We start from the raw sequence: 27,734 nt of genomic DNA, 5'->3' as shown, positions 1-27,734 counted from the left end.
ATATATATATATATATATATATATATAAAACTGTTTCTGTTGTTTTGGCCTCATGTTCAAGTGTTACTGCATCGATGGATGATGATGCTGTAGCCAAAGACAAACCGTAAAATTATTGGCTAAATGTATTTCCGCTGACTATTCCAATTGAAAGCGAACCAAACAAGACCATGAAGAAATATTTTCTTTCTTTTTCTTTTTGCTTTTTGTTTTTATTTTTCTGATTCTGGTTCTCTTTTTATTAAACTTTATATTTATATGTTACATATATATACGCATTTATCCACTACTACCCTATGCTCGATGGGTAGGAATGCATTTTAATATTTAACATTTAATTTCCGATTTTCTTTTTATTATTTTATTCCCTTTAACTTGCCATTCATCTCAATGCAAAAAACATATGTACATATGCGCATGCGAGCAATCAAATAACCGCCGCATCATTGTTTTAATATATTAATAATAATCCGTCTGCTAAACGTTTTATTAGATTTTACTGCAGAGCCGATATACACTTAAATCGTTTTAATGCTTGCGTGTAACGTTAACAGCAACGACTTTCCCTATAAGTCCTTCAATGGGATATTGTTTTTTTTTTTTTTAACGAAACGAAATGACTTTACGGCCACATGCGAGTATTTACACACACACACACACACACACACACACATACACACACACACACACACAAGGGTAATAGAGAGATTTTACAGAGGAATTCATAGGAAAAATCTTGAAGACTTTAGTACACGTTCAAAATAATTTCCCTCCCTTCTCACGTACAGTTAGCATTCCGTAGCCTTTCTTAAACTGCTTTTCACCGCTTTATACGTACATACGTACCATCTATCTATTTTGAATTACTTTAAGAATTTCTAAATAATTGACTTCAATCGAATCGTTAATCGTGTTTTTGAAAACCTGAAAATTGATTTAGTAGCCGATGAACCCTCAATACCTTTTAGCATATAAAGGGGCGTGTGCGCATGTCCATGTCAATCAATTTTTCACAGTGTTAAGCAAGAGCTAGCGTCAATTAACTTTTATTATGTATATTGATTAGATATAGATATATATATATTTCTTCTTGTTCAGATATTGGTGTAAATATAATAATATATTCACTCGCGACCGAACCTTTTATACCCTTCACCGTGATCCTAAAAATAAGGAAAAGAACTACATTTTCCGTCCTCTATGATATTGGATGGGCGGGGCTGGATTTTTTTTCAACTTTTAGAATGAAAGTGGACATATATATATGGTGTGTGTGTGTGTGTGTGTGTTGTATTTTCTGAGTAATCAGTGAAGAACACAGAAACCAAAGCAAAGTTCACAGTTTTTCAGTAGCAAAGGCGTCTGGGCCTTGAAGGCATGTTCTTTGGGTCATTTTCAAAATTCTTTTGCCAGTTTGTGGGCGATAGCCAGGTTTTTGCGGCCAAGAGAATATTTGCAACAGATATCACACAAATAGACAGACGGACAGACGGACAGATGGACAGACGGACAGACGATCATTTTTAAATCAATTCAGAATTTCATGTTGACCAGGAGTATATACACCTTGTGGGGTCTCGGAAACTTCTTTCTGCAAACGTTGCAAACGATTTTGCAAACTCGACATACCCCCCATATGATGGATTTGATGATGAAATTTTACCCAAAATATGGATTAGTAAGCATATAACAAGTTCTCTACACAAAACATTGCACTGATGAAAAGGCGAAACAGCCACAAGATTACATCTACTGTACGTTGCTATGTAAAAAATATTGGGCCTCTTGCGGAGAGAAGAAAATTGCGAAAAATTATTAAATTAACATATTATTGGGCCCTTAAAAAACTTGAAGCCTTAGATAAACGCTTGACGCATCCGCCACAATGTCTACCTCTGGCTTTAATGCATTCCATAAAAAGGCTGAAGATAAAGTCAATAATAAGGAAGTCTACTAACTTGCCTATATGTATGTTATGCATAAAATGCTATATGTATGTGTTTTGTACGCAAATATGTGTTTGTTGAATAATAACTTACTACTGGAAATTATTTTATTTTATATCAGTAACGAATCGATTTGCAAGAATCTTTTCGGCTGCCGTATATAAGATTTGAGAAAAACCAATAAAGTAATGAATGCAACAGAACGTCTTTATTTTTACCATCTTACAAATACACATACAACGAATTTGCCATCATATATGCATATCGCATTTAGAAAGTGTCCTAATGGAGAACTCAGCATCGGTTAGAGACTTTAATTCTTGACATTTTTGATCGTAATACGTAATTTCAACGTAAAATTATTTCATTGTGCATCAGAAATGCTTAAATCTGTATATAAATTACGAGTTGCCTTAAGCGCGTTCAATAGATCCATTTCGAAGCGAGCATAAAACTTTTTACTTTTTTTTTTTTTTTGGTAATTTCTTGCTCTTCCGAAAATTCCGACTTACTTCCGAAAAGCGATTCATTTCAGTTTATTGAAATATTTTCATTTCATTTCCATCCTACGGTCACTTAGTATTTTAAAAATTCCGATAAACGGTTTAACTAAGCATGCCGTCGGGGAATGTTACAAACTCGTGCAAAAGTCATTTATATGCCTTTTGCGGTATTTGGATCATAATTCACTTAACTTAGCTCACACACACACACACATACATACATACATACATACATACATACATACATAACAACATGAATATTAATAATGATTTTGTTTTTTTTCTTTTTTTTTGTATTTGTTAATTTAAATGTTTTTTTTTTTTTTTTTGAATGATAGATGAACGCACTTAAGAATAGATGCACTTTGTGTGGTCCGTCTATTGCCTAGTTTTGGGTGTCACGACCGCAAAATAATGCTTGATTAGTAGTGAATGAAAGGAGGTTTTTTATTAATGTAAACACAATTTTTACTTCATTTTGAGCGCAACAAGAGAAAAGGAATCTATGACCTATGGTGAGACATCTTGATCATGTTTTATGCAGATATTTGTAACGATATATGTTTGAGTTAGATTTTTCACTTTAAAAGCTTATAAAAAGGATATCACTTTCTTCTTACACCAACATAAACACATACGTGAGAGAATAAAATCGCGTTAGAGTTTAAATTCTTAAACATCGACGACGCCCTAATACCTTCATATCTCTACAAACTAATATATGCATGAAATTGGAAAATATTACTTTAATTGCCCGCACAACAGATGGTCAATCAATCTTCATTTGTACGCTAAACTCCTCTCTTTCCTCCTCTCTATATTTGCATGAATTTTTAGATCAACACCTGTTTTTTTTTATGCCCACCATCGAGAGGTTGAATTTATTTGAACAAAAAAAACATTTGTAATACCGAGCAGGAAGGAAGTTGTAGAGTATATGAATTCTTAATTAGTATTAAATTTTCGAAGTGTGTAGGCTGCCGTCCGTCTTCCCATATGAGTTTCTTATGTGTGGTAGACAAACTCCCGGCGGCAAAAATCAAAAGACATCAACTTTAAATTTGGTAGAGACATCATTGAAAACTGTTGCATGCAGGACGGCTTTGAAAATAGGCCTAGTCGGTTAAAGGCCACATCGATAGTACACAATAAACTGAAAACACATACACATTTCATTATAAAGACAACAAATTTCCGATAGTATATTCGGATGTGAGCGAATCTTTTCTACCCATTACCTAGATTATAAATAAATTTTCATATTCTATAATAATAAGTGGGCATGGCTGATTTTTTTTTTTTAATTTTCGTAAAATACACCTGGCAATTTTTATCGTGTGCCCATTACTTTACTTTATGAGTAATGGGCGAAAAACCCATAAACCCACCACCCATGATGCACTGTGCGCTTGTCCTTTGACCGATCTGATCCATTTTCCATACCAATCTTCGTCTTTGGCGGCTAGAAAAATGCTTACTACGGAAATTGCATAAATTGGCAGATGGACAGATCGACAGACAAACATTTCGATAAAATGAACATGATCCCGTCCTCCTCTAGTGGCTACAAAAATTAATTCTACTCTTATTATTACAACAAATAAACCGTTCTAGAGCATCGAAATTTAATTTTTATGTGCTTCTCTTTCTTGAAGATAAATGGAGTGGGTATAAAAGCTTCGCCAGAATTGAGGTATGCATGGTGTTGTGAATTCATTTTGAAGGATGATCAGCGTGTACTAGGTAAGAGTATATCTGCCCCAGTCATAAACATTCCAGTAATAAATGACAGATCGTTGAATCGACAGACAGGCACATATGACATAACCGACTCATTACACTGCGTCACTTAGCAATGTATAGATGTGCATGGGATCAATGCGGTATTATTTTTATAGCCTATTTCCGAGCGATGTAAGCGCTAGGATCTATCGATCGTAGGCCTGTCCACTCAATATAAAAAGAAATAATAGTTGATTGGAAAACCTTGCTTCCCGTTTGATACAAAGACGAAGCTTCGATGGCTCTCAACTCAAACAGTCTTTTCGAATGAATTTTATAGATTTTCAATATCGTTGCAGCCACACATACACACGCACACAATTTATTCCACATTTGTATAGAAACTGTTGTAACTTAAGCAAACTTGATTCAAAGTTATCGGATAGTCAAAAAAGTAAAGGGAAAACGACAGGACGACAGGACAAATGTAGATGAACTTATTTGACTTGTTTGAGATGGATAACCATAATCCCAAGAACAATTGTACGCACAGCTGGACAGATGAATAAGGCATTTATCAAATCGTATCAACAATGTGTTTTCATCAAGACTAACTGTATTTGTTAATAAACAGTCACTCACTGGTGGTGGCGAACGAGAAAAAGACATTACATGAAGTGTAGTGAAAGGGCAAGTGAAATTATCACTGCTTAGCACGGCACTGCTTGTTGCTTATCAAAAATCTTCCACACTCATCATACTCAGCCAGGATTCGAATCTCGAAAGTAAATAATAATTTTGAGAAGAAGCACACATATGTATATGCAATTGAAAGAAGAGACAATTAACTGCTTCTCACGTTTATTTGGGCAAATTTTTATCATTTCCCGATTTGCCTCACAGCTAATCAATTGCGTGGAAATCATACGAAATTGTCAGCCAAGATAAATGAAATTTGATTTTAATTAATAGGATATAGGGATTTTATTATACAAATTAAGCATTACATAGTGTGGAAGAGAGATTTTGGACACAAGCCAAGCAGAAGTGCAGTAATAGAAAGGATTAGAATCGAAAATTCTTTTATGCTATTTTACGTGTTACGTTAGTTGTTCTCCGTAATTATTAATGGGTAGAAATGGTAATACCATTATCTAGCAAATGAAGCAATCGACTAAATGGTTGATGTCTATGCTTTTTTTTTTTTGTGAAAAAATTTCAAGCGACATCTAGAGTTGAAAATTGTTATGAAGGCAAGCCAGGCAAGCCAGTATGTTGCCTAAATCTTTTTCCACAACATTCCTTCAAAATCAAACGAATGAATTGCGTAAGCAATTACTATATACATATATATGTATATATGACATAATTTTCTTTTAAAAAAAAAAAAAAGAAAAAAGAAAACAACCTAACAATATAACCTATCACAATCTTTTATTGTCTTTACTTGCGTAAATGTTTATATATATATATATGTACATATAGTGGACATACTTACATAAACAGTTGTACCATTGTGCGTTTTGTGTTGTTCTGGTTCGAATTCCAATTGATTTAAAAAAGGCACACCGACCGATATACGTGTTCGTATATTTAGAGACAAACCTGCTGTTGAGGAATTGAATTAAATTGAAAGTATCATCATTTAAGCAAAGATATGAATACTGCGTGCAAGGACGTAACCCGTAATGCAGTAACAATTTATTTATGCTCTCTATATAAATATATGGTATTTATATAGTATATATATATATATATATATATATGGATGAAGAGAGAGTCCCCAAACTGATTTGCTTATAGGGAAAAAGATTCATTCAAAATGTTTGTTAAATAATTGCAATCAATAAACGCAGACATCGTAAGCTAACACAAACAAACAGTCCGTCTAGTGAAATGAGAAAAACATTTTCTTTTAGAAAACATCGAGAGCTGTCTTACAATTAAATTCCTTTTTTAAACGTCTTTCTTAATGTTTTTTCTTTTTTGCTTGCGTCCAAAAATTATTTAAATCAGTTCTTAAGCTCACCTCCAAAATTTTTACATTTTTTTATATAAACACTTTCAATGTTAGGATGAATGTGTTGTTGATGGAAACATTGGTTGCCCTATTTAAAAAAAACAATACTTGAAATGTAAAATTTCAACTTCTTGAGTAATGAATGATTGATTATATGCATGATTTAATAGACGGCCGCTTCAAACATTTCAATGGTGTTAGCATAACATATCATATAACCAATGTATTAGGTATGAGATAGTTATCGACGAGATCGATGCGCATGTACAGCTCACCAATATATTCCATATTTATGTTTCAAGTGATTAATTAAGACCGTGCATAAGACCGTGCAATCTTGTACTCATTGTCGGGAAAGAGGCACCGTAGCTTTGGTTGCTTGAAAGCGGGCATTTTCCAGTATTCAGTGGCGACGCCAGGACAAGTGAGTGAGAACATTGAGCAGAGCGAATTGCATACCTATTAAACGCCTTGCTTGGTGAATATTCCGCGGCACATGTTGTCTCTTGATGTGTATCTTGGTATGGAAAATTCGGAAACAAATGCCTCCTTACGAAAGCAAAAAGTCATTTCTTATTTAGATATTATCGCAGCCTCTTAGACGAACCGTTATTGTTATTGAGGAATTTCGGAACTTTTGCCAAATTTTCCAAGTTTCATAGGATTAGCTTCAAAATAATAAATAATCGCAATAAACGAAGAGAGCTGCTTTCCAGATCCTAAGAAATGTGCTTAGGGATGAATGAATTTAACAGAAATGTCAAAAATTTTACTTAAATAGGAATAGATCGGGACTTGATCGGAGATTGAATAATTTTTCTTTGTTTGATTTCTGGTTTATTTTTTTTTTGTTGTTGTTATTGTTGTTTATTTTCATTACCTATATTAACGATCAGTTCGTAAAGTTTGATATAAAGTAAACTTGGGTTCAGATCAACAGACCATCTATCGATTATGAGATATATCAAGAGCTAAATAGTTCGTTCCTCATTACAAAGCTCAGGCATGTTGTAGGAATGTATAGAGAGACTCGCGGTCTTAAAGCATTCTATTAAAGGATATCGAATACATTAATTATGCTTTACGCCGCACTGACAGTATATTAATTCCATGCCATAACATGTATGGGAAATTCTTTTCTTTCGAAAGTTGAGAATTTTTCTTGAGAGGGGGAGGGGTAGGTAGTTTCACTATAAATAATATAAAATCTTCTCTGTTGTTCTACTGTTGTACGCTTGTAATATAAACTGTTAGGTAACTTCTGCCTCAGTTGTGAAGGAGTTGTGGTATTATTCTCCAAATTTTTCAATTGAAATATCTATGCATGCATTGTATGTGCGGAGTCAGTCTAGTCATCGTACGTTTTGTGCGCATGTATGCGCATCGTCTTCGATGATAACAATAACATAAAAAGCATCATTAGAAACAAATTAAAATGTTCGACGTTCACGATAAAAAGAGTATCGTAACGACTTGTACCCTACATAGCTTAAATTAAATTATATTAAAAATCAACTCATTGATGAACTAAGAGGAACCTTATGAGGAACCTAAACGAGCGCATCTTTGTATATATATATAAAAAAAAAAAAAAAAAAATGATTTTAACTTGAAAACAAAAAACATATCAATGATATAACTAACTAACTGTTCAATATAATAAAAAAATATTATGATATAGTAAATAATACAAATGACAGTACAGTTGTGATTGACATGAAAAGTTTTCAAATTTTTCGTCTTCACTGCATTGAATTCACTTGGAAGCGATATTTACCCAATTACTTGGACTTTCTTGACATTTTAAAGAAAAGCATTGAATGGAAGAAATAGACTGAATTTCAAGGTCATCTATCATCCATCATAGAGAATATTATTTGCAGGCGAATTGGAGAAAAGGTCTTACAGCCATTTTCTGAGCCTTTTTTTTCCTTCGTGACTTATTATGACAACTTGACTTTATAAAGGAACACTAACACACAGATTTGATTTAGCAAAACAAAATTAGTGTTTTTCTTATGTATAATGATCGACCACACAGAGTTAGAATATTGCCGTTGGATTCGTAATTTTTGTAATATTTCATTGCTTGGATATTCACCGACGGTTTTTCTAGAAAACTCGCATGCCATAGGTCCAAATTAGTTGGAGAGTATTCTTATATCAAATCCATTTTTAATTTTTTTTTTTTTTTTTTACATTAAACTGCTATTCTCGATGAAATATGCAATAGAGTCTCGTGGTCATAGTCGTTCCATGAGAGTTTTCAATCAATAGATAAACCGAGATGTTGTACACAATACTTATTAGAGACTTAAGTACCATTTAAATGAGCGCCATAAACAAAAAGAATCTCTTCTTCTTTTTTATTTTTTTTTGAAATTCCAATTAAATCAAATATCAATCAAATCGGAATTTAGTTGAAATTGAGAGGATTGTCGGGCAATCGGAAAGAATCTGAATGAAAAAATATTACACTTAATAATACACTTCTCTAAGGCATTTTAGATTGTGTTTTTATATTGTTGTCATACGCACAAAAATTGAGAAAAAAGTTAATATAAGTGTCAATGGGTGTAGGGTACAAAAATCACAAGCATCTCAGAGTGTGTTGTACGAAAAAGTGTCCATTTTGAGAAGTCAAAGTACTCTTCAACGACAACTGGTCATCAATAAGTGGATAAATTTCTAACATAAATTATTATGCTGGACATATCTCTGCTTACATAAATACGAACATACCTACATATATATATATAAATACATAAATACATACATACATACATATATATATACATACATATCTTTGTTTAAACTGTTAATTTCATTGCGCGCATATACACATATACACCAGTGTATATACAAATAATATACTCATGCACTGATACCTTGACGTATGTATGCTTTTCGCTATTTTTGCAATACAGTTAGGGGTTGGAGTACTCTAATACTCATACATATAGATTTACAATGTAACCGTTTTCTGATTATTTCGGAAACAATATTACGGGATATTGATCCTGTATTGCCTCTTCTCCTACAACACGATGATTTTGAAGTAATTCTCCCATAGGTTTCATGTGTAAAAGTTTTCTCGTCTCTCTATCCCCCCGTTGGACTGGTGTGGATTGCTTTCCACGAATTTGGAAAACTCAAATGTTCATATGGGATCTCTGGAGACTTTCCAAAAAAAAAAAAAAAAAAAACGAATTGTATGATAGATAGAGAAAGTGGTAGGCAGGCACGTTGTGATGGCTCGTCTTTACCGTTTAAGCATTCTAAGCTATGGCTACTAATTCAACCGCACTTGAGATTTGAAACCGGGAGAAACAATGAGACGCGGGAGTCGCCGCTATATTACAGCTATACAGCTGTTCATGCGAATAAGCATAGGAATATAATAAATAGGCTCCTTGCGTTGAGAAATACCTTAAGTACTTCTTAACGTATTGCTTCGGGCTTAACACACTCCGCCTGTCTCTTAATCTCTGCCAGTGATCTATTTTTACGTTTTTTTCCCCATCGTGGTTTAGCTAATATGAAACCACAATTCATTGCCTTTACAATATGCACAAGACATTTATAATACATAAGAGAGATTTAATGAAAATTTTGAGCGAATATATTCGATGGCCATCACTAATAAGTTAGTGAGAGGAAAAGCTTTAATCGATCTAAAGAAAAGGTTCACAAGTTTTATGTACTTCATGGAAGTGAAGTGGATAACAAAGTATCGCCCTAAGGCCGCGGGGTGTACAATACGGTTCGTTAGCTATACATTGCGGACATATTATCGGTTCGAGGAAAATTATATTTTGCTTTGACGAATCTTGACAAGGAAGAAGCTTGCACATGTTTTTGTAAATATTTTGTACGACATCCGTCAGCACTGCAAGCAGATGTTTTCTGTAAGTTTCATAAGTCTTACGAGATTAGTTTAGTACAACATGTTTAGTAGATATGACATAAAATTATGTGCAAATTCGTAAAAAGTTATCAAGCAAATCTTGACATTTTTATACCCATCAGCAAAGGATGAGGGGCGCATTCATTTCGTCAAAACGTTTACAATGCCCACAAGGAAGCGTCAGAGATCCTGTAATGTATATATATTCTTAATCAGCGTCAAATGTCCGTCTGTCCGTTTGTATAATGTCCGTTGTAAGCATTCTCGTTGCCATCAAAATAAAGCCATCGAGTTAAAATTTGACGGAAACATTGAAATCGGTCGAGGGACACGCCTACAATACTAAGCCTTTCCTTGGTCATTACGCATAAATTACAGCAAAAGCACGAAAAAACAGCGTAACAAAAATTTGATCGCACATTCTATGGACGATGCTGTAGTATCTGTAGAAAAATTGAGCAAAAAAAAAAAAAAAATTGGCCTCGACTTCCCAGTACTATAATGTATTAAAATGTAATTTTTTTTTTTTTAATACCTTTATGAGGCGCAGAAACAAGCTTCAAAACCCCCATAAAATTTATATAAATTTTCATATTTGGCATCGAATCCAAGCATGTCCATCCGTCCGTCTGCCCAACTGTGTAGTCTGTGTGCTAACGATACTCGCATTCGCAAAAATTTACAAAAGATATTGAAAATGATATAAACTTTTTAAAGGACACGCCCATACGAAAAGAAGTCTTGTTTTGAAAATTGCAAAAATAAAAAAAAAATCAAACGCATTCACTGCATTTAATAGAACATGAAAATTGGATTTTTTTTTTTTTATTTCTTCTATCTTTCTAGGATAACGGTAATGGGTATAAAAAAATCGTTTACAACCGAATATAATTTTTTTTGTTTCTTCCTATTACGATCATGATAATCATCAGCGAAACTGAAACATGAATATTTTTTAATTTTTCTTTTTTAATGAAGTGTATTTATTAAGAAAATTTCAATGACGATGAACAGAACGATAGACAGACAAATCATTTATTTATTTTCAAGTTAAAGTTAAAGAAACTTTTTCGATTACGCCACCATCCACCACCATTGGATGGATGATTTTCATAGTGATTCAACTAACTGTAAGCGAACATAAACGCCAACTAGAGTTTAACTAGACAAACATGATGTAAACTATTTCATTGGAATAAAATTTTTATCCATTGATCTGGAAAACCGGTTTTTAATTTTGATAAATATTTTATTTTCATGTTAGTATAAACAAATGATAAGATAACGCAAAGTAATCAATCAAAATTATATGATATTTTGAATATTTCAAAGCGAGCGAGCGAGCCATTGCCTCCTATCGCTTACGTCGAACAACGAAGCTGTTGTTGTTATTATTACCGTTGATTAATTTAAATAAAGACCGTTGCTATTGCTTAATTTCATACATACATACGAAGCTGCAAAGACGATACATAAATTTTCTCATATTGTTTGCATATTGGAAAGCCTCGATTCTATATACTATATATGCTATATCTAACCGTCGATACTTTGCTGTCTATAGATTGAATTTTCTTATGACATTAAAATGCAATGAAAATTAATTGTTTAGTGAATCAAACATCATTTCGTATTAATGAAATGAACGAAATATCGCTACGATAAAAAGAATATTCAAACTATATTTAAAAGTTTAACTTTTTTCATTCTTGGCAAGATTTCTATCTACGCTTGAATTAAATATGGAAATGATGATATTGCTCCGCGTGATAGGTATCAAGAGTTCGATATAAACTTATATCTATCTATCTAATACACCATCTGAGTCAAATGATCAATTTATATTGTTAGGAACGTTTTACGAATCGCCAGAACAAGTCGCGAGTAAAAAAAAGAAGAAGAAGAAGAAGAAGTAAAAAAAAACATAATAAACAAAATCTATGTTTTTTATTGCTTCCACTGTTGCTGCTTATATGAATTTATATAAAATTTAGTTATCGACCACTGAACTCTTTGAAAAGATTCTTTGAAAGCAACAACAATAACAAAATACTTTACAGTTAGACTATAGTCTTAATAATAATACTTTAAATGTTCGTTGTGTGTGTGTGTGTGTGTGTGTGTGTGTGCGCCTATTTAGTTAATCAGCGAAAAAATCGAATAAAAAGTTAAAGATAGCGGAAGTGATGGATAATCTAATCAGATGCTAAAGCTTTGGCAGATCAAAAATGCATATATCAATATTCGTATATTATATTTTTGCAATTGATGCATATATATATGTTACAACAACTAATTGCTAAGAATTTCTAACAACTACGTTACACCTAATAGTCGCAGTAAGCGGATAAGATCCGCACAACTGAGAATAGTAAGAAAATCGAGATGATATATCTATATATATACATTCTCTCAATAAATGGATTTGCAAGTTGGAAAAAATATGATTCGCTAAGAATACAATGATAGCACACACAGCGAGCGTAACATGTCATTAAAGCGTAAGCATGCAGTTTTTGATTACTTAACCGCTGCATGAACATCCAATCACATCAAGTATGTACACATGCATACATATAGCAGTCAAGTCAGCTGAATATGATTACGATTTCAGCGATCAGATAGACGAATACGACTAAGTCGATTGATTGCTCTGTTGATTTTGCTTATACATGTACTACGCTTCATAGGTCGATCAGTGCATGCGTGTTGCTCCTTATAAAACTAATAGATCTTCTGAGTAAATTGAATAAAACTTTAAAAATTTCAATTACATTGTCTTAGATGATAAAAAGGATGGAAGGAGGAACGATCTATTTGTCATCGCAGAAGGTATCATAAAAAATATATTTGCGGCTTAAGAAAATGCACTAATGAACACGGCAAGCAATAAATTATAAACGTATTATGTGTAGTTTGATCAATCATCGTCCAATGGAAAAGCAAGTCTATTACTATTCTATCATTATTTGGAAGAATTATTATTAATTTTTAAGTGAAAGATTCAAAAAAAAAAAAAGAAAACCTCTCCCCCTCTCCCCTTGTCCAACAATCCGCCTGAATCATCATGGTGCTCACATGTAGAGAACGTGGCATACGCATAGCGTCATAATATCTGTCTCTTGCATTTATCATGTATTACGTACGATGAATAAAGAAAACCAGATAGAACTGAAACTTCCTTGTGCCAAGTCCCGGATTTGGCCCAGGATATGTCGGGCTCATTAGTCCTATATATTGTGGATACTCCTTATATACGGGAATTGTGAAATGTTCGCAATGCTTAGGGCATTTCGGCGATAAATCGTCCTAAAGGCTCCCTTGCAATCGAGAAGAAACCGCATATTAATCAATAAATCACACATAAGAGGATATATGTAAGTATGACATAGATCTACAGGATTTGATTAATCATATCAAAATATAACTTCAAATGTATACGATATACAACGTGCAAGATATAAGATTCGATTAAGATATCAAATAAATGGATTTTCATTGCTTTCCCTTTAATCAAATATCATACATAATAAGCTCATGCTCGGTGCAATAAATTGTTGTTTAATTTGTGTTTTCTTTCTCGTTTCTTGGGTATACCCGTATACAACGTATGGTATCGGAGTGTGTTACGCATGTGCAGAAAAACTGGAGATAGACCGACCCATCGAAATCATTTTATGTCTGTCCTTCTGTCCGTCTTATTTTCGCCGGTTCTGCTTGCAAACCCTTACTATTAAGATGTTTTCATGAGCTTTGGTGCACTGATATGTTTTGGCCCAAGACCATTGTACGCTTTCGAAAATGGTTCCGATCGGACCATTTCGTCGATCACTTTCGTCGTTCCATTAGTAAATCTAAATGGCGTAAGGTATTTAAAGGACGCCTGTGGTCCATTAGAATATTTCATCATATATAGGCAAGAGCCCCAATTGAATTAACTAATTAATTGAATTTAATCCAGTTTTTCCATCGTGACAGCATAACACGAATCCAAATAGATTAACATTTATTTGTAAATATTAAACGAATAAACGGTTGCTCGTTAGCACTAAGAGTACCGAGGGACTATTCCTATATAAATTCCATGTGTTTTTGTTCTGTGATCTTTTCGCTTCAATTTGGCTTAAGGCGACTTTTGTCGTTCGCGCAATTTGTTTTATATGATTTTTTTTTTTCTTTTTGTTCCATATGAATGAAATAGTGCCGGCAACTATCTTATCGAAATGATGATAATGACATTAACACTAACTTAACGTGAAGGCGGACAAGCAGAACCAGATTCTATGAGAGCAGACGTGATTTATGCAGAGATCCAGCTTTGCAGCAAATTGTAAAAGTATTTCCTTAAAATGAATACCTATTCGCGAAAACAGTCTGAAATGCTAAGCAGCTAATCGAACAAAAGCTTATCACTGACCACTTATGGCAATAAAAAAGTAAATAAACTCTAATCTCTCTTCAAAAGAGGAAAGCGAAGCGAATTTGGAAATATCGCTGTGCTTAATTTAATTATTTATTTTGTTTGGAAAGCATTTTCTCGCTATATTCTAAGATAGAATGTTTTTCTTTATCTCTATATCTTCATCGCGAAAATTTCGTTAAGATATTGTGAAAAATGATTTGCCAAAGCTATTTATGAGATATCTAAGTATGCTTTTTTTTGCGATTCTCTTTCTACCCTATCTACCTTCCCACTCTTCTCAAAAAAAAAAATATATATATATATATATGCAGTGAAATGCATATTTATTCGAGTGTTTGAAATCGTGTAAATTTTCTACCGAATAATATCGAAACTGTGTACTTTAGAAGTACCGATGGATGTGTATGCATCTATGTGTATATATGTATTAATGTGTCTCGTATGACTAGTATTGTAAACATTGTTGAATAGTTCATCAATTTCAATGGCAATAAAAGTTTATCTTAATCTTTAAAGCATTCCATCGGCCAAAATGTATTTAGGAACATTTTCCTTTAAAATTCCAAAAAAAAAAAAATAAATAAATAAATAAATAAATAAAACACATATGTATTTATTTACATTTAATTTATTATAATTTGAAAGTTTTTCAATCGATTGTTAATTTTTATTCAACATTTCTATTCGAGGCAGAAAAAAAAAAAAAGAAGAAAAAGTCTATGAGTCTAAAAATCAATAGGAACTCTTGGTATTGGGTTGCGGACTATTAATGCTTGCATTTATTTCCATGCCTTCAAATGTTAGTTTATTAAGTTTATAAAGAGCAATAGACCTGCACACATGAATGCAGAGCAATGACTGTCAACACTATCTTCGAAAATTCGGCATTGCAGTTATATCAGAATATTGTCGTTTAAGTGAGTCATTTGTAACACTTAAAGCCCTATCTCGACATTCGTGTTCGATTAATAGGCAATGTAGTCAAAACAATGCGTTCTCTTGTCATAGTCTTGTCAAATTTACTATTAAGCAGCATTAGTCCTAACGAAATTCTCCAACATTTCAATTTTATTATGCGAAAAGGTAATTGAGTCACGAAAGATTGGGATTTATGACCATTGGATATATATATATGTATATATATATATATATATACGTCGACCTGATCTAACTTTCAAAGTTAAATATTTAAAATTTTTATTAAAATCATGATATCGATATATCATCTGCATCTAGGTAGCATGAAATGATTTTCAATCAATTTATATAACTTACATGGCTGGCCTATAATAAGTAAAAATCCAAAGATTTTCATACGCTTGCATTTCATACTAATTATTATTCACATGTTGATGTTTAATGTGATTATATAATAAATTAATTTTTTTTCTCCACAATATATATATAAAATTAAGGGCTCGCTCATTCAATTCAAAGCCATGTATAGTAAGCTTTACTAAATGAGTGAATCCATTTATATCATTTTTTTTTTTTTTTTTTTTCTGTCTGAACTTACATCGTACTATATAGTATATGGAGAGATTAAAAGATGATGAGTATCCATTATTCGACTTAAGGGATAGATAAGTTTCTTACGTGTTTTTATTAATAATCGCATAACAGTCGCTGGATAGTCATATGCTGGTCATTCGCTACGAACGCACCATTTTGGGATCACAATGCGCTCAACTCCAATATACTGGAATTGACGGCAAGTAATAATAAACTTGTTTGTTTCTCTCTTGAGCTGCTGCTGCGGCTGCTACTGCTGCTACTGATCACCATCCAATGCAAGCGTTTATGTCAAATTAATGTCAATCCCTTCGGCAATAACGCCGCAACTGAAACGCACAAATACACAAAAGAACAGCAGCTCTTTATTCTGGCGGTATGCTCACCGAGATAACTATATATATATATATATATATATATATATATAATATTATCTATTAATGTACTTGTACGCGCAAGTATGATTTAGTTTTTGCATAAATACACAACCATATTATATTCATGTATGTATTAATAAAATAATATTAACGTAGTCAGAATGTTTGCTACTTTAAGTATAGTAACTAACTTACCGAATATATTACAACACAAATTACCATTTACTGAACTCGATAGTATTGTTATTGTTATTGTTATTGTTATACTTATTCTTATTCTTATTCTTATTATTCTTTTTATTATTATTATTATTATTATTATTATTATATAGAATACACCTACATGCATGTACAGATTCGCTATTAATAATTCATGCATGCATACAAACATGTACAGATTATATTGTCATTATATAATAATCGCTACAACCAGAAGCCCATTATTACATAATGGAAGTTAACACCATCAATACTTGAAGCATCTTCTTACCAGTGTCCTTATACGAATATTCGAATATTTCAATATGAATTCGCCGGATGCAAAAATGGCTTTACGATAACATTACGCTTTATACAAAAGAAAAAAAAGCATCCTTTGGAAACTCAATAGCGCAGTCGATTTAAAGAACATGACAACTTATTGTCTGTTAGCTTACGTTTATGCACTTTTAGCATTTGCTAGCGATGTGTCGTCATTCTTGCCTTTCCGCACCATCAACGTATTTAACATAGTAACACGCAAGTAACCCTTTAATGTTCTCCAAGGTTATAAGAATAAGAAAATTTCGCTTAAAAGGCGTCGCTATCGGGATATGTTGTAAGTAGACTTTCATCATTCACTGTAGGGTAGTTTACCATATACTTATGACCTTATTAGCTATATCTCATTCGTAAGATATTTCCGCGTGCTTTGACAAACAAACCAACTTACTAGTCGTTCATTTGTTTTTTGTGTTTTTTATTTTTATTTTTTTTTTTTTTCTTACATTAATTTTTGCATGAAATAGGTTAACATGTAATAAATGTTAGTGAAAATTTTGTTGCCTATAAATGAGATCTTGCTGTTTTTGATCGTATATATTAGCCAAACCCATTGATTGACCACCCTCTGTGCAAAATTCATCTAACTACGTTCATATCGAAATGTTATGTCGAGTGGTTGGTTGACTACCGGCAAACGTGGTCTCTAATATAAACACATGTTCCCATATAAACTTCATAATGTCTCTTGCTTCCGGCAAAATGATTGATGGTCCTTATATAGCGTTTAAAGGTTTTCTTTTGTATCTAAAAAAAAAATCATTTCACATTACATGTGCATATGTGTGTATATATATATGTAAATAACTAAGGTGTTTAGTTAATATGAGCATAACCAAGAAATCTACAAAAAAAAAAAAAAAAAATTCTTAGAGTTAAAAATTTATTGAAAAGATAGAAAAACAGAAATTCTCTTAAATCGCTTTTAAATCGTTCAACTAACTGTTGCTTGTTTTTTGTTATTAAGGCCGCGCGATAAAAAAAAAAAACACCAAAAAAAAAAGCAAAAAGAAAATTCATGTTAATATAAATGTGTGTGTGTGTGCTCCTCACCGCAAATCAACTCAATCGAAGGCATAAAATATATTCTTTACAAACTATATAAATCTATAAATAATTGGCATCGGATTTAGAATTCGCTAAGGAATCGTCCGAAATTAAAATTTACGTTAACGAAACGTCTTTCAACTTTTCCTAAAACCAATACAACTTGTTATCAGGCTGTTGGCGTTTCCAGAGCAGTCTGTATGCTCGTCGAGGGACAGCTAACGCTGTTTAAAGTCTCTCTTAAAAGTACTCTACTATAGGCTTAGTTCTCCGAGTACCATCTCATCGAGGGAAAGTGCGAAAAAAAAGTAATATCTCGTCGGACAGAATTTCTCATAAAGTAATTAACTTTTGTTAAATCCAATCGAAGGGCTTAGTAGTAAGTTGACTCAACAAAATACTTTGCATATCGAATTCTAGTTCTACCGTTCTAGACGGTCACAAGCGAATTTTGGATACCTTTCATCCTCAGCTTAGCATATATATATATATAAAATTATATGTGTTAACCAATTACCAGATCAGAGATATTTGTACGACAAGTTCTTAGATGAGTTGCGCAGAAAATTTTAGTTGCTTACCTTGTTTGTTATGATCTGGAATAGAAAACTAATCAAATTCGAAATTTTATCTGAATTTTTGATGAAGTCGTAAACCGACTATTACTTCAAAAGTCATATCAATATCACAACATAAAGTAACAACAACTACAAGTGCTATTACCGCAAACTGTGTCTTGTTAATCATAGATTGAATCTAAAACATTTCCGGATCCCGCGCTGAACGAATAGTGAAAGGCTCAAGGAGATCTTCTTAGCCCCGTACTTCAAAGTTGAAATCAATGCAATTAAGCAAACTACGTTTAAATCTATTTAGCTGATCTTTGGACTTGATGCAAAGAAAAAAAAAAAAAAATAAATTAAGATTCCATTTAAAGTTTCAATCTTTGGTAGGCAGTAAAATCATTACCCTATCATAGAACAAAAAATAAATAAATAAAAAAAAAGAAAGGGAAAGAAAAGACATTTGAGATCAAGTTTTCTTTTTCAGATAAATTTTCCAACAATCTAGTATGCTATTCCCAGTTGACGTAATCGACACTAAGCTCTGCTCTATCTAATCTGCATTTAAGCTTATTTGCATGACGCATACAATCCATTCTATCACTTCTACGCTTTACATGTCAGCAGAACGTAACGCTTTAAACGCTTTTTTTGCTCCTTTTTTTTTGTTTTTTTTTTTTTTGTTTTTTGCCACATACCTCAGCTTACTCGAATTGCAAAAAAACAAAAAAAAAGAAAAGAAAAGAAAATGATATCTTATTAGTTCGCTGAGATAATTTGTGTTATTGCGTAAAACTTGAAAATAATATTTTCCTATAGAGAGATAAGTTATAGTTTTTTTTTTTTTTTCTCAACGTACTATAGTACACACAGAAGGAAAGTAAGAATTTTTTTTTTTAATTTACCTAAAACTATAAAATATATGATGATATACGGCATTAATAAGTACTCTATTCGTCATACAGACTATGCTATGCGGCGATATTAATATATTAATACCGCCAATTATGTATTAAAAAATAATATCACTGAGATTAATTTTAACTATTAGTGTCACAGTCATTACTACTACTACTACTACTACTACTACTACTACTATTGGTACAACTGCTGTACAACTACTACTACTACTACTACTACTGCTACTACTAGCACTATAACGCATACTACTACACGTTACTACTGCGACTACTATTACTTTTGTTAGTGTTACTACCTCATCTGCTACTTCATCTGCTACTACTACTATTGCCATCACTACCATTGTTGCTTTACGATTATATAACAGTTTTAAAAGGCATTAAGCGTTAAAAAAAAAAAAAAAAAAAAAAAAAAAAAATTTGAAATGAGAAAAAAAAAAAAAAGGAAAAAACTGCAACTCCTCATTAAAGCAAAGGAAAACAGGAATAGAATGTCTCCATTTTTGTTTTGAAAACTATTAACTCGTGTTTTCAACCACCAATCGTGAAGCTACTGTAAAATTGCCAAAGGCTATGTTAGAGTTTAAACTGTTGCTACTATTATTATTGTTGTTGTTAGTATTATTATTATTATTATTATTATTATTATTATTAACAATTCATATAGATATTAACATTTTGCACACACGCACACATGCATACGCATTTGTATTAAATTCATAAGTATGTTGAAATATGTGCGTTAACAATATACAGAAAAAAAACAAAAAAAGCGAAAAACAAAAAAAATGAAAAAAAACAAAAAGAATTTCTTAAACACATTCGCACACACAAACATCCATAAAAACCAAATAAATAAACTGAAAACGCACATAATGAAATTTCGGCCCCGAAGCCGAAATTTTGCGAGCACACTATGTTGCCTTATGCTTATATGACGAACCCTAATTGCCGGCGTTACGCGCCATAGAAAACTCCCTGAGATCGCATCTTGTCACAAAATTTTAATACACGTGCGTGTGTGGTGAGTAAGTTTGCGTTTATATTACGTGTATATATATATATACACATAGATATATATTTATTTTGTTGTAGCATTTGCTTGTTGTTAGCCGGGCTCTGGAGTTACTTTAGTTGATACTTCTTACGCTAGTTCTTCTTCTTTCTTATTCGGTTGTTCGGTGTAAGATTGCAAACATTTTCGGTTATTCGTTAGTTGTTGTGCAACTATTGACGCGGCATATCACTATTCGAATTCGGTAGATACTCGAGCGGTGCTAGCGGTGCTCTTATCAATGTATAAGTGCGCTAAGTGTGTGTGTGTCTGTGTGTGGCAAGGAATTCCTTCAGAGAAGATAAATTAATAAAACAAAATTTTGAAACAAACGCAACCCAAATAAATATTTAATTGTATTTGTTGTGAAGGCTTTACGTGTTTTTCTATTATTATTATTATTATTATTATTATTACTATTATTTTTTTTTTCTCTCTATGTCTATTTTCGTTGCTTTTTAATGAATGCTTAAGCACATGGACCCGCAAGTAACTGTATGTCAATACTCTGTGTTAAATAGGAAATCAACATTACCAACCAAGCCAAGTACATAAGATTATGTGAACAAGTGTTTTACGCTTAATATTAATTTATAAATGTATGTGTATGTGTGTGTGTGTGTGTGTGTTAGTGCGTGTATGTGAGTGCATGTGTGTGCATATATTTATATATGGTGCTTAAAACAATATATATATATATACGTATATATAAATAAGACATATTTCAAAATGACTTCAGTTAATCGAAAATATCACTTATAACAATAATTTTGAATAAATATGACTCTGGCTTATGTAAATATGTCAACGGTTTTAGATGTTCAGGTAATCATTTTACTGAATATTTTCATTAAAACTTGAATTGCTCTCATGTGTAATTATTATGAATTTTGTTCGACAAATTTCATAATAAGCTTCGTCGAAAGCCATAACATTATAATTCAAAATATATTTTATATATAAAAATTTTAATTTATATCCAACTTCTATAAAGGCGAACAGAGTTGAGAAAACTTTGTAGCAAAAAAAATTAATAATTCATTTAATAAATGTTAATGAACAAGAAGTAATTAGCTTTACCGTTGCCAGGGCATGACTTACACTTTTCAACTTAAATATATTTGGTTCAGTTTGCGTTATAATTATATCATAATAGGACTCAAATTATTTTATTATGAGCTAATTACAAAATCATCCTGTAAACGTCGGAAAACGGACTAATTTTCTTTTTACAATTATTGTAAAATTCATTTAGAGGCGAGAAAGAAAAGGCAAACGGAAGCGAGTACAAAAAAAAAAAAAAATAAATAAATAAACATTAAACATGCTACAGCGTATTCTAAAACATTTTTTTCAAGAAAAAAAATATATATATATTTTTTATTGCATTGTAAACCGTTCGTTGCAAGAGTATATGAAATATGTGCGGATGTATATAACAGGCCAAAATGGACTTGGAATAGACTCACTTTTTATTAGCCTAATTTTCTTCTTTTTTTTTTTATTTCCTCCAAACTTGTCTGTCCGTCCACTTTTTATGTTCATGGGTTTTTTTTCGCGTTCAACCTTTAAGTCGCAATTTTTTAAGATATTTGGAGGAAATTTGGATATATTTTTTTGATCCAAGGACGAATGCTCTTGCGAATCTGCGGTCTACTCTTCCAACCACCTTCTATAAAAAACATTGTTGCTATATGAATAAGTGTATTAAGCAGAATCCCAACTTACTATATTATTTTTACACAAATTTTCTTCAAAAAAAAAAATGGAGGCGAAAATATTATCCATTTAAAAAAAAAAAAAAATTGTATTTTCAAGACAATTAAGATTGCATAACTTTCATATACACAATTGTATCAAGTTTTAGGTCATCAGTCTTGCAAATGTTTTTATTATACATACATATAAAGTCAAGATTTTTCCAGAATTTAGTCGAACACTTTATCGTGCTTCTAAAGCGTATTTCTTCGGATATCCTGTGTATTCACGATTTTGAATTTGTACCACAATTGAAAGCAGTGACGTCGACGTACAGACATGCAAGAAAAGTAAACTCATACCTTAGTTGCATATATATATATATATATATATATATATATATATTTCGGGTATTGATAACATTCTTCAATCAATTTTGTGTTATTCAGATTTGATGGCGATAGTAGTTTTCTTTAAAATCGTCAAATGCTTTTGTTCTATTGATTTGATTGACATTCAAAGACACAGATCCTATTATATGTTCTTTTTTTTTTTTTTTTATTTATTTATTTATTTTTTTTTTTTTGCAATAAATGCTTGATATGATCATGACATTACTTAACTTATTAGTTAATTTTATGGCATTTCATTGCATATACTTTGGCTGCCCATCACTTGACTACCGAAGCTTTTCAAGCTAGCTACAGCTAAAGATAAACGCAAACAATTTTAGATAGTTTTGGAAAGCACATGTAAACGGGCGTATGAATAACATTGCACGTCTGAATGTCGCTTTGTTTATATTGTATTTAAGTAAAAACAAAAAAGAAGAAAGTTCTTCATCTTACGTATCTCGAGCGTTTCGATCTCGAAAATTCTATTGCATGTAACTTAACTTTGTTCGATGATTGAATATTTAGTTAAAAAAAAAATTAAATTAAATTTTATTATAAATAATTGTAACGTAGAAATATGAAAGAGATAACAAAGTAAAATCTTAAGACTAATCAGAAATGCTCCTTCGCTATATACCGATCTTGACGCCCTGAAGATGAAACATGAAAGAAAGCATTTTCTTTCATGCTTAATTACTTAAACATATTAAGTCTGCCCATCAATATTTTCGCTGTCAACTTGTTAGACGATAGTTATAAATTAAGAAACCTATGGAAAGACGCCACCCGTTATATTATATAAACCCATTACTGATACTTCTTATGTATACTCAATAACTAAAATCATTTTCTTATATTATTGGTTGTCCTTTTCACTTGTTAGTTAATTCATTTGCTTAAATGTTTTACTATCAGTAAATTGCAAGTGATTATATATATATGTATGAAAAATATTTGAAAATAGTATGAAATCGAAAGGCGCGGAACAAAAGGACTGCAATCCCTTTCAAAATAAACTTTGGATTAATTAGCCGACTGCTATGATTTGTAATTTGTTGGCGAAGAGCAACTTTTGTAACCCGTTTGCTTTGTACATCCTGTGCACTTTCCAGCTCTCTATACAAAATGGGATCACTTCTAATCGAAATTCAGAACATTCAGACAAACAAAAGCAATCAAAGTATCCGCATTTACTTACGACTAAGAGTAGATAGATACGTTTTATACATAAAGTGTCCGCTGCCGTCTGCATATTGCTAGAGGAAAAGCAAAAAAAAAGTAACTAGCAGCGGCTAACTTTGATCATCATCATCTCAATCAACTAAACGAAAGTGTGCTAAAAGTTTAGCGCTTTTCACGTTTCTTGACCGTGTCACGTTGAAATATTATTCTACTATCGGAGCTTGCTCCGATGTCTCCGATTGCGTCTGTTATTGTTGACAATGTTTCCCAGCGCTCGGCTGATGCCACAAGATATTGAGCACAAATTTGACGCATTAATGATTGGACAAAGTCGTTCGCCTGGTCTACGTCATGGTGTTTTCCATTTCGGATTACCATACTGTATTCGTTCTTTGTCATTCTTCGCTATTCAGCAGAACATCTTTTCCATCGAAAACGAGAAATCCCATGCTTCTGGCAATTGTCGTCCTCTTGATCGTATAATACGAACTTCATTATCGACACCGTGAATATTATAGAGAGTAAGGCCTAAATATAGTATTAGTTGTATTCATATAGTGGAAGTAGTAGACAAGGTATTCTCCAGTAAGTTACAGTAGCAGTAGTAATAAAGTCAAAAACTTAATTATGCTTCCAATAAATAAAACACTTACGCTAATTAACACATATGGCAGTAAATATCTCCGAATATATATATATTTTCCTTTTACACTTTGAAGTCTTTCGATACTCGATCTTGTTATTCTACTAATCAAGATGTCATTCAAAGTCGCCCAGACGACTAGAAAAATGGAGAAATATCGATATAATTTCACAAATAATTTCGTTTATAGTCTAGGAACGATAAGAGACATCAATCCGATATTAAATATAACCGAACATTACCGTAAGACATTTAAAAGATGACGGAGTACAGAAATTGTTCATTACGACGAAGGTTTTCTTAAGCATGAGCCGAATTTTATTAGTTGTTTTACTTATGAGTTACGTACGTGTGGTTAAAATTATAAAAAAAATGATTCGGTCTTTTTATGTCGTTGGCGATGATACGCTTTTACACCTACTTACGGCTCTCTGTTAGTTAAACAATTTTAACAAATTTACACTGCTTTCACGTTAGAAATATTTTAACAATTTTTTTTTTTTATGTAACACAATAACACAATAAGTCAAATACGATGACAGAAAGATGTTGTTGTTGTATTATTGACAACTTCGTATAAATGCAATTGTTTTAGTGTCACGAAACAACTAATGATCGGAATGCCATGAAATTTTGAATCATTTCGTTTCAACGTTGAATACCCTCTAGAAGGCAACAATCATTCTGGATAGCTATTGAGTGGATACGCTATGCCGAAATAAAGTGCAGGAAAGAGGAAAATCGCTCCTTTAGTAAATGAAAATTTTTAAATCTTTTTTTTTTTTTTTTGTAAATAAGAAAATTTTAGAATGACTTTGTTCAAAAATATAACGGAATTTTTCATTTAATTTTGAATATCATAATAAAATTTCTATTACAAGTTGTTGCTGGCAAATTTATTAAGTAAATCTATATTCGAATGGATTTATAAAACGTAATTGCTTGTGAGGAGGAATAACGGGGTTTTATGTAAATGAATCAGTGGCACAATCCAACGTTTATATACTCATACATATGATGAGAAAGTTCACATCAAAGGAAATTAAAACGCGACATATATGTAATGTTTTTCTGCTTATGATGGTGTTAGTCCAGAAATGTTGCTTCCAGAGACTCAAACAGCTCATAAAGACTATTATCAAAGCGTAAGAAGCAATCAAAATTATGATAAAATATCTTTGCTTACTGCAATCAATAGTGGGTCATTTTTCCAATAAATCTCATACTTATCCCACGCCGTAAGCACACAATGCGTCTACCCACCTAAAATGGCTCTCAGTGATTACTCTCTTTTACTCACGATTAAAGCAATCACATCGTGGTACTCGCTTTCAATCAATACAACTACTAAGTAGCACTCTCAAGCTGCTTTATGGGCTGAAATGTACTAGAAATTTAAATAACAGATCGAATGGCATTAAAATTTCGTCAGACAACAGTTGAACCAATTCTTCAAAGAAGAAAAAAAAAAAATTATTTACTTTTATATCTGAAGGGCGAGAGCGATTTCCCTTCAAATTTTGATCATAGTCTTAAATGAGCACAACTGTACTTTCAGCTATCACATAGGCCAGTCAACGTTCACAAGACTCGTGTGCACGCACTCAATAGAGATTGAATTCAGAGTAATTTCTATATGCATGTAATACTCTGGGCCATGCTCTTATCGCATAGTGCGGGATGTGTAGAAAATCGCGAATTTTGCGAGGATATGAATAAATACCTTCGGTTGCAAAGATTACGTGGATCGAATGTGACAATGAGCTCGTAAGGAAGCTTTTAGGCATTTTACATGATGTCAGGATTAATCTATTAAGTAAAGCACTATCTTTTGGTCTTACGCTACTGTTCGTGTGAACTGATCGATATATATATAAATAAAGTATTTTTAAATATTAAATAGATTGAATTGTGAATCAAGCAAGAACAAGCGATAAACGAGATGCATTATGTTTCCTGCTTAATTCAAAGAATCGTAGAAAGTCATCAACCTCTAGCGTAAGCCTACGGTGATTTATACAGTACCGATAAAAGTACGATCAAGTATTGAGTCCGACACTTTTATTCATTTCCAAAAAAATCTGAATGCGATTTCACAAAGTTTGATGATAAAAAAATTGTAATAATTGCTGCAATTGTTGCAAGGGTAAAGGAACAAATCAAAGACCAAGAAATTTGATCTAATAAAATAATTCGCATGTGAAACTGTACTCAAAAGCCAAAAAATCCCGATGTTGTCAAAATAGGATTTTGCTCTCGCATGATCTTGACAGTATCGTCGTTGATCAAACATATGGACTGCAAACAATGTTAAGTTAAACAAATAAGAAAATTATATTCGGCAGCAAACGAATCAATCGTGGCATACATGGTGCCTGAGGCATCTTTCGGGGCGCTGCGAACGCTCACAAAAAAATAATGAAACTTTAATATCCTGTATTATTGAGCAGGCGTGGCCGATTTTAATGCACACTAATATCGGTCTATCTGTGTTACGTTTTATGAGTAACGAGCAAAAAACCAATTTTTCCTTTACTTTTTGAAAGCGGGGGTGGCGCCAGGTTACATGGTACCGTGATCGGGTCTTTTCACTGATTTGGCTCAATTTCAATATCAATCTGCGTGCAAGAACTTCCACCTTTTTTTTTTGCTAAATTTAAAGCTGATTGCTGCACGCTTGCGACCAAAAGTTTCCACAGGCAATATACGGACAGACAGAGAGATGGACAAGCGGACGTGGCTAAATCGGTTCAAAATTTGATGTTGATCAAAAATATGTAAGGCCTGTGAGAATACTTCTCGTTATTGCAAACGCTTGCTTGAAAAATGAATCATCTTCGGGGATAGGTATAAAAATGTTTTTCAAAATTCCTATGGAAAAGAATGATAATTGTGTGAAAAATTATGTTTCAAGAAAAATCGCATTTAAAGCTTTGAGCTTGAATTTCTTTAATTTCAATACGTATTTTAGTTTTTTTATTCATTACCTTGTAATCCCAGGAACGTATAGCTGGTGTTCCAAGTCCAAATATTCTTCTACATTACATGCTTGTTTTGCTGCATCTGTTAAGGACAGAACGTCACGCTTTACACTCCACATATTGCCAAATCACAGAGGAAATGGAGAGAAAGTTCATATTTCTATAGCGGAACTTATTATTAAAGAAAGAAGCATTGACTCTTTCCGAATCACTCACTCTCAGCCTCATATCTATTAAACGGTCCTCCCGATAACACTTTGTCCGACAGCATTGCATACAATTTTCTCTTTTCTCTTCACTC

The 27,734-nt window shown here is 32.3% G+C and overlaps 1 protein-coding gene across 1 annotated transcript in view; it reads left to right on the top strand.

Annotated features, from left to right (window-relative positions):
* Positions 1-27,734, top strand: part of LOC119631909 (transcription factor AP-2-epsilon) — a 79,753-nt gene that overhangs the window by 43,368 nt on the left and 8,651 nt on the right. The gene's annotated exons all lie outside the window — the stretch shown is intronic.

This window comes from Glossina fuscipes, unplaced genomic scaffold, assembly GCF_014805625.2.
Source record: "Glossina fuscipes isolate IAEA_lab_2018 unplaced genomic scaffold, Yale_Gfus_2 1, whole genome shotgun sequence".
Lineage (NCBI taxonomy): Eukaryota > Metazoa > Arthropoda > Insecta > Diptera > Glossinidae > Glossina > Glossina fuscipes.
The sequence above is the reverse complement of the archived record's forward strand: the minus strand, read 5'-3'. Positions and strand labels throughout refer to the sequence as shown.